The sequence below is a fragment of the Parasteatoda tepidariorum genome, chromosome 2 (genome assembly GCF_982258835.1).
Source record: "Parasteatoda tepidariorum strain Cologne lab strain chromosome 2, Ptep-v5.0, whole genome shotgun sequence".
In the NCBI taxonomy this organism is placed as follows: domain Eukaryota; kingdom Metazoa; phylum Arthropoda; class Arachnida; order Araneae; family Theridiidae; genus Parasteatoda; species Parasteatoda tepidariorum.
The window spans coordinates 105,681,830-105,697,173 of NC_141756.1; positions in this window are offsets into that span (position 1 = coordinate 105,681,830).

The following is a 15,344-nucleotide window of genomic DNA, read 5'->3' on the forward strand; positions in this document are numbered from 1 at the left end:
GAATTTGATCAATATGTTGATTAACGATAAATATCCTCTAACGTTAATATTGCAATAAATTTTGCTTTGAACGGTTAGAAAACTATCGAAACTTCCTTCCACTCTTGTGTTTCGAGAAATAAGATTTGATTTTATTTCACAACCATCGTTGAACAGTTGACCCAATTTTTGGGGTTTACAACTACCAATGTTCAACTCCGTAGCCGTGTAGTTTTGAACCTGATCCAGAAGACAAGGGAACTCCTGGATCAAGTATTGGGAGAAGTGTGCTTTCGTAGAAAACTTTTTTGATGGAACTAACCCGCATTGGAGCTACATGGGGAGGAAAACCACTAAAACCTCTCACGGTTAACCTGACGGCAAGGGGACTCTAACCCATGATTCGTCTACCACAGAGGATATTTCACGTCAGCACTGTCGTCGGCGCAAGCCGGATGCGGAGTTCATGTCGACCAGCCATTGCCGGAATTCTAACCCTGTTTACGTCACTGGAAGGTGAACGTTCTATTCCCTGAGTCATCACGGCTCTCATTCGATATTTGACAGTACCTTTACAACTAGTATCAGCCCTATGGAATTGTCAGATTCACTCGATATTTTTTACTTACTATTAAGCCAATATAAGGCCCACATAGGCCATTCTAGGACCAATATTGAAAAGTCTATAGACATCCCAATATGGGTACATGTTATAGGACCCATATTAAACCAATTTTTATCCCAACTGGCACCAAGGTAAAATTGTTGCTAGAGTTCTGGTGTTATTTACAAGAGGGAGACTCGACTTTTTTTGAAGGGAGTAGTAAACTTTAAGAAATTAATTTTTATTACTTTTATAAACTAGAAAGCTAACTTTTTGTGTCAACAAAGTTAAAAATGTCTCCTTCGCGTCCATTTTTCTAAATTAAATTAAATTCTTTCAAATTTTCAGATATAACAAAGATTTTGAAAAAATATTAGTCTAAAAGCTTTTAGTTTTACATTTTGAACAATAGATTTTGTTCAATGAAAACATTTTGTCTTTATTTATTTTCATAAAATTTATTTGATTTATGTTATGCGAGTAAGTTAACTTTTATTTGGCTAGCTAGCAGTTTTTAAAACGACAATTAAAAACAAAATAATGATAATTTTTTAAATTGACTGTTCCCTTCAAAAGTTTGCTAAAATTATTTTTAAGTTTCAAAAAATTTACGAATTATAATTAAAAGTTGTTTCGATTTAGTGATCTAATAATATTGTCACAGAATATTTTCTTTGTTCGAGGATTCTTGAATAAAACACCAATTCTTTCTGGGAACTTAATTTTTCCTTGAAGATTTTACAGTTAATATGACGTATTTTTAACAATAAAAATGAAAAAGACACGCAACTAGACAGTACTCAGAAATTATTTCTACAAAACATTTAATTAAAAAAAACCTCTGGAAAAAAATTTGGCGAACTGAAATTTTGACATGCAATGGCATTTATTACATGAATTTCAGTTATTTCATGAAAAAAAAATTCTCAAAACATCCATAAAAAATAAATGTATGGAATGTAACATTAACTTAATATTAAAAAAATTAAACGTAATGGGTATTTGTATTAAAATGCGAACTATACGCTCTTTAAAATATAGTACTTGATTGGAAATAAAATTAACCTGTGCATTAATATGGCATTCCAATTAGCGATAAAAATAGTAAAACCAATGCAAAATATAGTACTTTTCAGTTAGTCGGGCGCAAAAAATTCTACTATTTATTTTTTTATTTATTTTAAATATTTTACATCATTTAGTTTTCTTTTTAATTTATTTAATTTATAATTTCTTTACTTAATTTTTTTTTATTTGTTTCATTTTAATTAATATTTCTGCGTTTCAAAAATGAAAAAAAAAAAAATTAGAAAAAAAGTTGGCGGAGGTTTATATTTTCTGGCAACTTTTCACTTGCGCTCGAATTACCGAAAAATACCAATAATATTATAGACGCTTTTGCATGCGAGTTATTTTACTTTTACTGATGAAAATTCTTACTATACCAAAACTAAAAATAATAAATATTTTTTCCTCTCATAAATTGATGCGGAATAATAATTATATCCTTAGAGGCGTTTATCTCTTATAGTAGAATATCATTCATTAATATTAGCTGCTAACTTATCTAGATTTATACTTTATTATTCTAAATTTTGAAATAGTGAAAAAAAACATTAATTTAGATCTCCTTTGAAAAAAAATCATTTCTTCAAGTAGTTTATTTCCTATGTATTTAAACAAAATAAAATAATCATTCTTTTGCTTCAATTATTTTATTTAAACAAAACTAAATACTAAAAGCGAAAGAGTTTTATTTCGTTCGAAATTATGAAAGACCCTTTACTTCTGTCTCAATTCCGGCATTTCTCATCTCTGCCTCATCATACTTCAACATATTTATTCACGGTTAGGAACGAGTAGAAATTACCTAGATGGCGCTGAAATTGATAAGTCCTTTCATACGTATATTTTGTAGTCTGATTTGAATAAGTTGAGATAAGTTTGAATACTTAGTATTTAGTTATTAGAAATCCAGAATTTTGTGTTATGAAAGGTGATCAGTCAAATGTTTTAAGTAAGGAAAATAAATATATACATAGTGAAAACTACCTCAGAAGTTTCTGTGAACGTAGAGAAGCTATTAAGCTGATAAATATAAAACAGCGACGAAACATTCGGTGTGGATCCTAGAATATCCCAACCCAAGGCGATTTTTTGAAATCTCGCCAAACTAGGTTTCTGGTAGATCTGGTTTATCAGAGTAAAGGTAAATTATTTTTGATTTTATTTTAGGAATTTGTTTTTAATGGCGGGCACTTGGGATGTATTGTCCCATCGGCCTCTTAATGCCAGAACTGCTACTCTCTTCTCGTTACCCAGTGGGCACCTGTGGCGAAGTCACGGCGGTGGAGCAACGTCGCCCACGTCACACAACGACAAATCCATTTATAGGGGTCCCGCAGTGGACTGATCGTTAAGACACGGTTCCCAGCAGATCACCGAAGTCAAGCATCACTGGCTACGGTCAGTGTGCGGGTGAGTGACCACTTGGATCAGTCTGCGTAGGGACCGAGGGTGTGCGGTATTGGTCCTCGTTAAACAGTGCTACCGTGAAGTGCTCAACTTCGCGCGCAGGTCGTCGGGCTACCGAAGCGGGGGTGCCATCCCCTCCGCAGAGGATCAAAATTGTGATGGCATGTCTTCGGATCATCCTCCGCGATGTTTCCCAAACCGTCGCCAATAGCCCATTGTGCAGCTCCAGTGCGACGTAAATTAACAACAACAACCATTTATAGGGTGGGTCACATTCACACAGGGGAGAAAGGACATAGAACACAGAGAGAAAGAAACATCCATGCCCGTAGTAGGATTCTAACCCGCAACCATCGGCTCCACAGTCAGGCACTCTAACCACTCGGCCACCTGGTCGGCTTTTTATGAAAATTAATTTAATAAATTTTTAACGATTTAAATTGTTTTTTAATAATAAAAACAATCTTGATCCATGTAATAATCGCCAACTTGGCGAGATTTCAAAAAGTCACCAAGGGGGTGGGCTATTCCAGGATTTTACCAATATTTGTATCATTCAATATGTATAATGATAATATTATAACTTACCCGTAACTGTTCTGTGTTCTCATAATCATTTTTATCACGTTATAAACTCTCAGCTTTTTCCTTTTTTTTTTCTTCTTAAAGTTAAATGCTGTGTTTTCCTACTCTTGGGTTATTTCCTGCTATATTTATTATAACACATTATTCCATTCTCATATTCACAAATACCCAAATATACAACGAGTTGGCGATTTCAGTTTCCTAATTCAAATAAATTCATAACTATGAAATAATTTTCGAATCGCCAATTTGCATTCATTTGCCGCATTGCAGTTTCTCGTTATATGAATGATATGACTTCCCTTACATTTATTGAAAAATAAAAGTTTTTTTTTATGTCTCATTTTTCTTATGGCGTATGAGTTGGTACCACTTCTGGTATCGCCAAAATGGATGCTTTACAATTCGAAGCATTATTAGCTTCTTTCGCCAATATACTATCTCAAATTCAAAAATCGTTGATTGAAGAATTTAAATCACGAAAGGTTCCACGATTACTTCAGATCCTATTACGAATATCATCTTTCTTTTCGAAAATTATATTATTGATAAAGAAAAATTTTCTTGTTATGGAAAGATTTGAGAATTTGGTACTTTAAGATTAGCCCGTCGATCATTTTCACCAAACCCTATCATCGCCAAAAGGTAGCTTTTGAGCCAATAACAGCAAATTTTATCATATTTACTGCGTAATCCTTACTACGCGAATTAGTTTTCTTAAGTGTGTTAAAATAAACTGTTTTTTTTAATTATTTTTTTCTTATTTTATTACTTCGCTGCAAAATGATTCAAATTTGAGATTTGCCTAGTACCGAAGAGAGGGCTAGTACACTATAAAAGCTACCAAGGATTTTTGACAGCCGAAAAGATTTATAGTAATATATATGTTTAGTGCTTAAGAACTTAAAGAAATAATACGAATAGAATATTTTTTTTACTTCATTAATAAAACCAGCTAAAAAAAAGAACACTTTATAGTAACATTACAGACTTGCTACCGAGTTACTCTAATGCACACGTGAACACAAAAGAAGAGAATTTGTCTCTCTATTCGTTTGATTACAAAAAGAAAAATTTTTATAATTAGAAATAAAATTGTTCAATTATGTTCATAATCATTAGCTAATGAAATTGGAAAATAAAAATTACATAACCTCTTAAAAATAATAATAAATTTTTCCTCCCTATTGCAATGTACTTCAATTTTCTGCACCTTTTGCAGATCGTATATAGTTCGTTCACCAGGAGTTATGGCACCTGACTCCACCTCGGAAGCAAATTGCATCTCGAAAAACAGCCCGTCCGCCCGTCCTCGACGGTCAAAAATTCTCCGCGGACAACGAATTTCTCGAATCCGACGTCCGCGCGGACGGCCATTTTCCCGTTAATGTTCGTGATACATTTTCAATTTTTGTTATCTTACAAGAGTCTTGTAAGTTACAAGGCAGCAAAATGACCCACAATGCAGCAACATAATGCGCATATATTGATGTTTTCTCTGTCTGGGAGTACTGCAGCGGTTGAAAGGGGCTTTGCAGCAATAAACTTACAAAAAAACACAATGCGTACTGGTCTTAAACAAGAAGCTTTAAAAGCAATTATGAGCATCTACCTAAATGGAAAACCCCTTTCAGATTTCTGTTCAGAAACCTCTGTAAATCATTGGCTTGATTGTGGATCTGGCTAACGTCATATTTGATTCATTTAAAAAACGCAGTACCCTTCGGATAACTTGACCCTTGTCATTTAAATTATTCCTTAAAAGAAATACTAGGTTACTATTAGTAACCTAGTATTTCTTTTATTACTGTATAATGTAATCCTAGTAACGGCTAATTCATTATGCATTTTATATAAATGCTTGTAATAAATAGGAGAAAAGTATATTTTTATTTATTTAAAAGCGACAGGTTAGTTTCAACGGAGGACGGGTGCACTGTTGGACAAGCCGTCCTCGGGGACGGGTAAAATTTCTGAGTTTTTTCGAGCCCTGGTTTGGAGAGAGAAGCACATGAGAAATCAATCAATGGCGGACGTTAATTTGACAATTATCCCTAACAAGTAAGTGCGCTTTGTATAACCTATCTTCTGTTGATTTTTTCTCTCCTTGTTTTCTGTTTTGATAATGATTGTGATCCTCTTTTTTTATTTCAATATTTATCAGTGATTCTTCTGTGCGCAAAGCAAAGAATTATGATCGACGTGCTTACTGCAATGTAAATAGAGCGGTTCATCCAAATTTGAAATTGTTTCGCTTTCCTCAAAATATCGAAATGTAAGTAAATAGTTAAGAATTTTCGAAGATTTCGGTAAATTATTTTTCAATGATTGATTATATGAACCTAATAGATTAGACTGACTTAGAATTGTAACTAAATGTGTGACAAATTTATAGTGTCTGACTTTAATTTAATTTGATTTGGCTTTTAAATTCTGTATAATTCCATAAGTGCGTTTATCTTTTTTGGTCGGAATTAAATATTTACGAATGAAATTTATGTATATAACTAAGTAAAAATTTAAATTTTTTTCTAGAAATGTGAAAAAGATTTATAAATCTGACATTTTAAATTTTTGAAAGTTCATTACATATATGAAATTATTTAAATAGTGTTAAGTGTAAAAAGTGTTACTTTTTATTCATATAATATTTATAGAGTGGTTTATAGTAGTTATATATTTTTTTTATCTGTTAGCTCTAAATGTCTAGTAAACAGTACCGTCTTTACCTATCGGCACACTAGGGCAATACCCGGGGACCTCATTTTCTAAGGGGGACCTAGAGAATCTTGCTTTTTTTAAAAATTGCATTAAAAGGAATTTAAGAATAAAAACATTATCTTATATATTTTTTTAAATAAATTTTTATGGAGTATGCATTTTTTTCTGCAAATAGTGATTGCTTATCAAACGCCAATAGTTGGAATAGTTTATCACCAAGAAAACTTAAAAAGTCAACCGAAAATTATTTTTCTTCGTTATAATGAAAACTTTAGGCCCTCGTGAAATTTTAGGTACTTGGGCATTGTAAGATGTTTTAATAACTGTTTAGTTTGATAAAATAATTCACAATTTTTGAATATTTTATTTTTGATTTTTTATACCTTTTTATGTTTATTTTAGTTATTTTAATTGACTTCCATGGTTTTTAAAATTATTTTATGATATGAGGATTACAACTGGTTAGCTTATCAATTTTTTTTAGATTATGCATAGATTAAAAGTGCTTTATTTGAGTTTTTGTGGTAATCAAAAAGAGTTAAAATTATTCCATCAATAAGTCCCTGGCCAAATTATACCCGTTCTTCAATCGCTCTTGACGGTGGCTTTTCTGCAATACACCTTCAGCGCCCAAGTTGGGGGGAAAGATCGTTACGATTTAGCATTGATAGTATAGGAAGTTTCCCTTCTTTACGCGAAGCGTATAAGTTCTTTGGTTGAGATTTCTGCCTTTAATCACGTGCAGTGTCACGTGATTCACTTTACAATCTGTATTTAATAGCAGTCGACTCTAAATATGTATTTTAAATCAAAATAAATTAAAAAGCTTAAAATATGTTTATTTAATTTTTAGTAATTTTATTTCTATTCTAACACGAAATATGTGTAATTGTTTATTGCAAGTTCTCTAAAACGATAGTTTCCTCTGATATTATGAATTGTTGTTATAAGGAACTTTTACTCATAAATATATACTTATATATTTACTTATATATATACTTACATATATATAAACTTTTACAAATGCATGAATCCGTTTTTAATTTTCATGAAAAGTAAATGATTATCTCATTTTCTATTTTTTTTTTAATTACTTAAACATATAATCACTACTTTTAGCCATCAGCAAATCCGCAATTAACGTCATTTAACCCTACAATAATAGAGGAGACTTTTCTATTTGAGTTATTCTTGGGGACTGAGTTCCGTCACCTAGGCAACCACTACAAAGTTCAAATTTTCATCCAATTCTTCAGTTATAGAGTTTAATGAAAATACCGAAATTTGAATAACTTGGAAATAATTATATCGACTAACCTTTAGAAATGAAAATCTATCTCGTAAATCAACGCAAAAGTTTGCCACGTATAAAGAGTAGATTTGGAATTAGGAAAACAAGTTTGTTTATAAATTTGCGCATGGATCATATTTATTTCGACCATAATTACCGTCCGAATCGAAACTTCTGCTAACATCGAAATCAGTATTTTATTTGTATTTTTAATGTCTGCCATAATTGTCTCCTTTATAATACCTTTATTTAGAACTAAGTATTTTAAAACACAAAAGTATATATTAGATTACATTTATAGATTATGCGTATAATACATATATTTCATACATATACATAAAATTTATACATATTATAGATTATATAATAGATTATATATATATATATAAAGAATGGATTTAAAATTAGGAAAATATGTTTATTTATATATTTGTTGCATAGGTCATATTTATTTCGACCATAATTACCGTCCGATTCGGAACTTCTGCTAACATCGAAATCAGTATTTTATTTGTATTTTTAATGTGTGCCATAATTGTCTCCTTTATAAAGCCTTCATATTATTAAGTATTTTAAAACATAAAAGCATATAATAGATTTTACAAATTTGAAATCAACAACATACTATTACTATGTATTTATTTACTTGCTTTAATGCGTGCCAATGTGGAATTTGACTTCTTCGGATAAGCTAGATCACTCAAACCTCAACATGATCTCTGTTTTTGATGACAATACAAGTTTTTACCGTTTCATGAACGCAACAAGTAGAATTGACATTTTATAGCCTAAGTGAATTTATCTTCAATTCACAATTTCGAACGACTTTTGCTACGCTATAACACTCAAATCTCAACTGGAGCTAATTATTTGATGCTAAAGGTTGGACTCTTCAGAAACTCGACATTTTCAAATCACAAATTCTTAGAAACTATAAGCGCTTTAAAATATCTGATACAAAAGAAAATAAGGGACTCTTAAGTTGACTATTAAGCCATCCTCTGAAAATGCCAAAAGTGTGACATTGTTTTCAATATCCTTATTGTTACAAAGTTCTAAAAGACATATTTAGGCTTAAGAGAGTCATCCCATATCAATCATAATAGCATTGTTATCTTAAAATAAATGTTTTCAAGCACAATAGAATTTTACAGGATAGAGAAAGCAGAAACCGTCATCTGCTTAAGACTTCATATCTATGATAAGGAAACGTCAGGTTATGTCTCAGTTACAATTTGTGCGATGTTACAATTGCTCTTTTTTCTTGCAATTCTTCTTATTTACAATTATTCTTTTTTCCTCTTTTCACCTAATTATTTTAAACCTTTATTTATAATTAATTTCATAACAGTTTTAATTTGTTCTAATCAAATATGTCTAGTGATTTTTTTTTCTCAAATAAGGGAATTTTCTTAATTCAAACGCAAATAAAATGAATATTATTTTTGTCTGAGAAAAAAAGGAACAGTCGAACATGCTTAAATAATGCGATAGTAAATTAAATAGTTTAATATAATTAGAATATCATTCTTAAATAACCCATGGATTACACATTGAGTGTTCTTTATTTTTTAAAGGACGAAAATAAGAAACAAAATTCCCTGTATTTTCCAGATAGTTTGCCAAAAAAAATTTCAAAATTCTCTGCATTTTCCCTGTTATTTTAGGTGATTTTAAAATTCCCTGTATTTTCCAGATTTTCCTTATGGAGCACTTATTTATGTTTGTGCATTAATTGGCTAAATTAGACGATATATAATATAAATTCGACGATTTGATAAATTAGACGATATATTATATAAATATAGAATATCTATTATTTCAGGTATTATATTAGTATATTATAATAATTCGGCCAAATTATTAAACGCACTGTAGGTTTTTAATAATGACATGCTTTGTACGAGTTTATAGGCAATACTTTTGTATTTGAACATACATGTAATGGGTTTTTATTCAGGAGATTTTTTATATACTTCCTATTTGTATTTATTTTTAACGTATTGCATTACAATGTTAATCAATGGATACACGAACGTAAACAAGTGCAAACCGGTTTCAGTCACATAAAAACAATAATGCTATATAGTATTACCTGATAATTACGATTTTACATAGAATCTTATGGTACGTCTAATAAAATATAAAATCTAATCTGTTATTTTAACGTTCTAATTACTGGCAAAGTGGAAAATTGACAAAAAATAGCTATTTATTTTTTTAAAAAAATAAGGACATTTCAAATTTTAAAAATAATTAAAATCATCATAGCTTATTCTGTAGCTTCTGCCCATTTATTACTACATTAATTTGAAATTAGGAATCTGCGAGAAAACATTAGGGAAAGACCGGGAAATAGGTTGTAATATGAAACAATTGTCTCTTCATTATCTGTATAGCTTTCGTAGAAGGGAAGAATTACTTTAATGGGTGATTGCGCTTTAAGCCTGTAAATTAAGGGCTTCGTGAGAGGGGTGTCGAAAGAGGAAGGGACTTCTGGTTATCTTTTCCCTTAGGGATCCAACAGAATGTCCCTCCAATTAGGGATATGTGTGAATGACTGGGATTTGCTAAAGGAGAATTCTCTCTGCATACTTAAAACTCTTTATCGCTATCATTCCTGCTCTCTTATTTTAGAACGCCAGCAGACGATTTTTTTCTTTTTAGTTACAGTTTAGACTAAAAGAATAAAATTAGTACAACAATTATAAAACTCAAACAGAAAATAGAATATATTATTTATATCTATCTATCTATCTATATATATATATATATATATATATATATATATATATATATATATATATATATATATAGATAGATAGATAGATAGATAGATAGATAGATATAGATAGATAGATAGATAGATAGATAGATAGATAGATAGATCATAATAAATAAATTCGAAAAAAAACACTAAGAAAATTAAGAAAAACAATCAGTTTTATTTATTGCGCATAAGCTGCAAGCAAATAGAACTCATAAAATAAGCTCAAAATGTAAAGAAAACAAGAGAAAAATTACAGAACAATGAAAAAAGAGGAAAAAAAGAAAAATAATGATAAAAATAAAAATAACTAGAAATCGGAAGAAAAAAAAATCGAAAAATTTTTTAAAAATCCGGAAAATAAAAGACATAATCTTTTCATTAGCTCACACGATTATATCCGCAAAAAAAGAGTGCTTTCGAATATTGTATCAATATAGCCGAAGCAAAATATATCAATACAATAGTGTGAGGAGCACTCGAAAAGTTTTACAAAAAAATTGCAGCAAATAAATTAGAACACAATAAGTAAAAATATCACGTAAAAACAGAAAATAAAATATAAAGAAAAAACAGAATAAAAAATGAAATGAGAATTATAAAGCGAGTAGCATATTCAAGTGAACTTACATAAACGGAAAATTTTTCAAGAATGATTTAAAATATTTTCGTAACAAGATTGCCAGATTGCAAAGAATGAAAACAAAAGCGTAAATTGCGCTAAAAGTGTAATTAGAGGAGTTTTGTATTAAAGTTAAAGAATTTTTTGAAATTATCCAGTATAATATTACCTTGCGCACATCCTTGGTAACTAACAAATCAAACGCACTTCAGTAAAGCAGTAAAAACACACTTCAATACAAAACTCCTCTAGTTACGCTTTTAGCTCAATTTGCGCTTTTGTTCGCCTCACTCCATTGTATTGATATATTTTGCTTTGGCTATATTGATACAATTTTCGAAAGCACTCTTTTTTGCGGATATAATCGTGTGAGCTGATGAAAAGATTATATCTTTGATTTTCCGGATTTATTAAAAAAGTGTGTCCTTTTTTCGGATTTTTTTTTCTTCCGGTTTCTAATTATTTTTATTTTCATTATTATTTTCCCCCTTTTTTCATTGTTCTGTATTTTTTCCCTTGTTTTCTTTATATTTTGAACTATATATATATAGGGTAAACCAACCAGTGAAGGAACACTACCCAGTGAAGGAACATTTCATATATATTAATTAAAAATAAGAATTTGAAAGTTTCTTTTTAGATTGATTGGTAACAATAGCTTACTGCCAAACAATAGGAAGTCATCTAGCAATGTTTTGGATTACCTGGTCAAATAGACTTCTCTGGAAAAATGTTTGAATTTGTTATTACCTCTGCAACACCTTGTTTCTTTGAAAAAATTATAAGGTGAGTGTTTGCATTTATATGTTTGAAGTGGAATTAATTGCATGTAATAGTTTTATTTTCTCACTGTGAAAAAGAGAATTCAAAATATAGCTATTGAAGTTACGTTTTATTTTTTTTAAAGCATCATAGCATAATAAAGTACTGAGATAAGGGGGTGTTTATTCACTGGATCACCAAACGATGAAAAACCAGTGAAGGAACAAGTGTTCCTTTACTGGATTTTTTTCTAAGTTAATGAAAATAAAAGATAAATTTTAATTTTTTCTACCTTTAGTGATGGTCCGCATCAAAAGTATGTTAAAAATACGAAAAACAACTTCTAACCAGTGAGGGAACAGGCATGTTCCTTTACTGGGCATAGATTTCTCTGTGAATGAAGAGTATGTGTTAATATGTTGACACTTTAATTTTCAATTCATGATTACAAAAAAAAGTTAGCACTTTCCAAGTATTTATATGTTATAATTTCAAAAATAGGCTTTTATTAAAAATTAATTAAAACTTAGTCTATTATTACTTCCAAAGGTGAATTCTAGCTATGTAACGTTTTTACTTTCTAATTTATTAAAATGGTTTTAAAACTGGTAGTAAAAATTGCTAAATGGTTTTAAAACTTTCGCTTCTTCAGACCAATAGACTTTTCTTTTTTGAATATTTTTTGAATTAATTTATATTTTGAATTATATAAATTAGCATATATATATATATTCGATTAATTTTTTAAAAAAGATAATTTATAATGTTCTTTTCAACAGGATCTTTCAAATTTTAGATTTAAAAAAACGGTTGAGTTTTTATTTGATTGAATTTATTACCAAAAAAGGCAAATATTTAAAAACGTCTTGTTCGAAAAGAAATGATTTAATTTTGTTCTCAAGTTAAATGGATACACTAAACCTTTTCTTGAAATTCTTGAACGATTTTTTTATTCAATGCCGAATTAGGTGATTCATTTTTAGAGAAACGCGAAAGCATTTTTTTTAGTTACTTAAATATACAAAAATACATTTTGCTATAGATAAATTATTTTCAGGAACTGCATAACAAACAGTTTCTCTGCATTCACTTGCTTTAAAATAGGAACAAAATAATAACTTCGGACTTTAAAAGCAAAACCTTTTCTTGAATGAAATTCAAGATGAATAAAATATCATTCTCTTATTTTTGGGCTCGTCACTGAATAAATTAGTTTTTCTCTTTACATATTTTGCAGTCAGGTTGGTAAATATGGAAGACGATACATTCTTTTATTATTTTTTTCGAAATTTGAAAGCATGAAAATGTTTTCGAAAATTTTTAAAAGATAACTTCATTTTATTACAAAAAGGGACGAAAACAAAATGCAAGAAGTTAATTTTTTTCTTTTTATGATACATTCTGCTGTCTATAAATAAATTAGCATTAATACCTCCTTTATGCTTCATAAATTTGCATTCTGATAATTTAATAAAAATGTAATAACGCAAAAACTACTACATTATTATATCGAAATTATTTATTCACTAAGGGTAAAAAAATATTAATGTAACAAAAGCAAAATATCGTTCATATCCTTGGCTCTAATGAATAAATTTTGACAATAATATGACATAAACAAAAAAAAAGGATTTTTAAGCATGTATATGTCATAAAATAGATATTTCATCACTAATCGTTTAATTCAATGATTCAATACTTCTTATTTGCGCCACTGGATGGCGCTGTTTAATTATGTAATGTATACCTTTTAATAAGTTTCACTTCACTACACATCTATCCTCCATCTTGTTAAAAGCACCCACGTCTATTAACTAATTACACAAGCCTGCGATGAAAAAAATACAAGGGGTCTGATAGCTGAACTTAACGTATTTTTTGGTGCTGAATGGAAAATAATAATGAAAAATGTCCATCACGTCACGTTTTTTAGAAAACTTCAATTTTACTGGAATTTTTATGAACATTTACCGTAAGAAAAATTCGTTTTTGAATTTCTTCCCTTCTTGACCGACCAGCATTCTACTTTGGTTAAATCTACAAAAGTACCCCTCTATCACTACTTCTTGTCCCCGTCCCTCTCTCTGCAACAATCTCTCTCTACCAATAGCGTCGCGAGAATCCTTATCTAGGTTCGCTGACCTCTCAAAAACACTAGCAAGTGTAATAGGGAGTCATTTTAAAGTCTGCTTCTTTTCTGTGCGTTTCGTGAAACATGGCTTTGAGTTCGAGACATTGTGAAAATTTCCCCAGATGACTTTTGTTATACATGAGGCGAATATATTGTTGTTAAAAATCGCAAGAGGAGCATTACAGACTATGTAAGACAACTTTATCTCGCATATTTTGGCATGAAACTCGAAGATCAGGACAAATCTTGGGCACCTCATGTTTGTGAGCAGTGTCTCAATGATCTACGCTTATGGCATCAAGGACAGAAGACTGCCTTTCGATTTGGAATTCCTATGACATGAAAACAGCCCCAAAACCACTTTGATGATTGTTATTTTTGTTCCTGCCATGTCCGTAGGTATAACCGGAAAAATCAAAGACTAATATCTTATCCTGATAGCATTCCATCTGCCCGTTCCTCATGGACCTGATGTGCCTGTGCCTTTGCCTCCAACTGAATTACCAATCATCTCTTCAGAGACTTCAGACTCGGAACATCCAGAAGTTCAAGGCTCCGATATCGAATATAAACCATCTCTAGCCGGTTTACCTCAGCCCTTCTCTCAGGTTCAGCTTAATGATCTGACAAGAGATCTTGGCCCTTCGAAAGAGGCAGCTGAATTGTTAGACTCCAGACTGAAAGAAAAAACTTATTGGACAAAGGAACATCTTTTTATTGGCACAGGAATCGTGAAAAGGAATTTATTAAGTACTTTGATGAAGAGGAGAACTTGGTCTATTGTTCTGATGTTCCTGGATTGTTGAGCAAATATAATGTCATCCACAATAAAGATGAGTGGAGACTGTTTACAGATTCATCTAGAAGAAACCTGAAAGCTGTTCTTCTTCATCATAGGAGCCAGTATGCATCAGTACCAGTTGGACACTTAGTATATTTAAAGGAATGCTACGAAAACCTGGCTCTCGTCCTGAACAAAATGAAATATATCGACCACAGTTGGTGGTAATTTGAAAATTCTTGGTCAACAAAGGGGATTTATAAGGTACCCATGTTTCATTTGTGAGTGGGACAGCAGTGACACGACTCAACATTTGGTCAAAAAAGAATGGCCGAAAAGACGAAATTTTGACCCAGGCATCAAGAGCGTTATTCGAAACAACTTAGTTGATCCGAAAAAAGTATTGTTACCTCCGCTACATATAAAAATAGGTGTAATGAAGCAGTTGGTCAAGGGTGTTCAGAAAGATGGCAATTGTTTCAAATACCTGTGCGAAAAGTTTCCAGGTTTATCCCGAGCTAAGTTGAAAGAAGGAATATTTGATGGTCCAGGTATCCGCAACTCATGAAGGATAAAGAATTTGAGACTAACATGACAGAAACGGAAAAATAAGCTTGAGTTGCTTT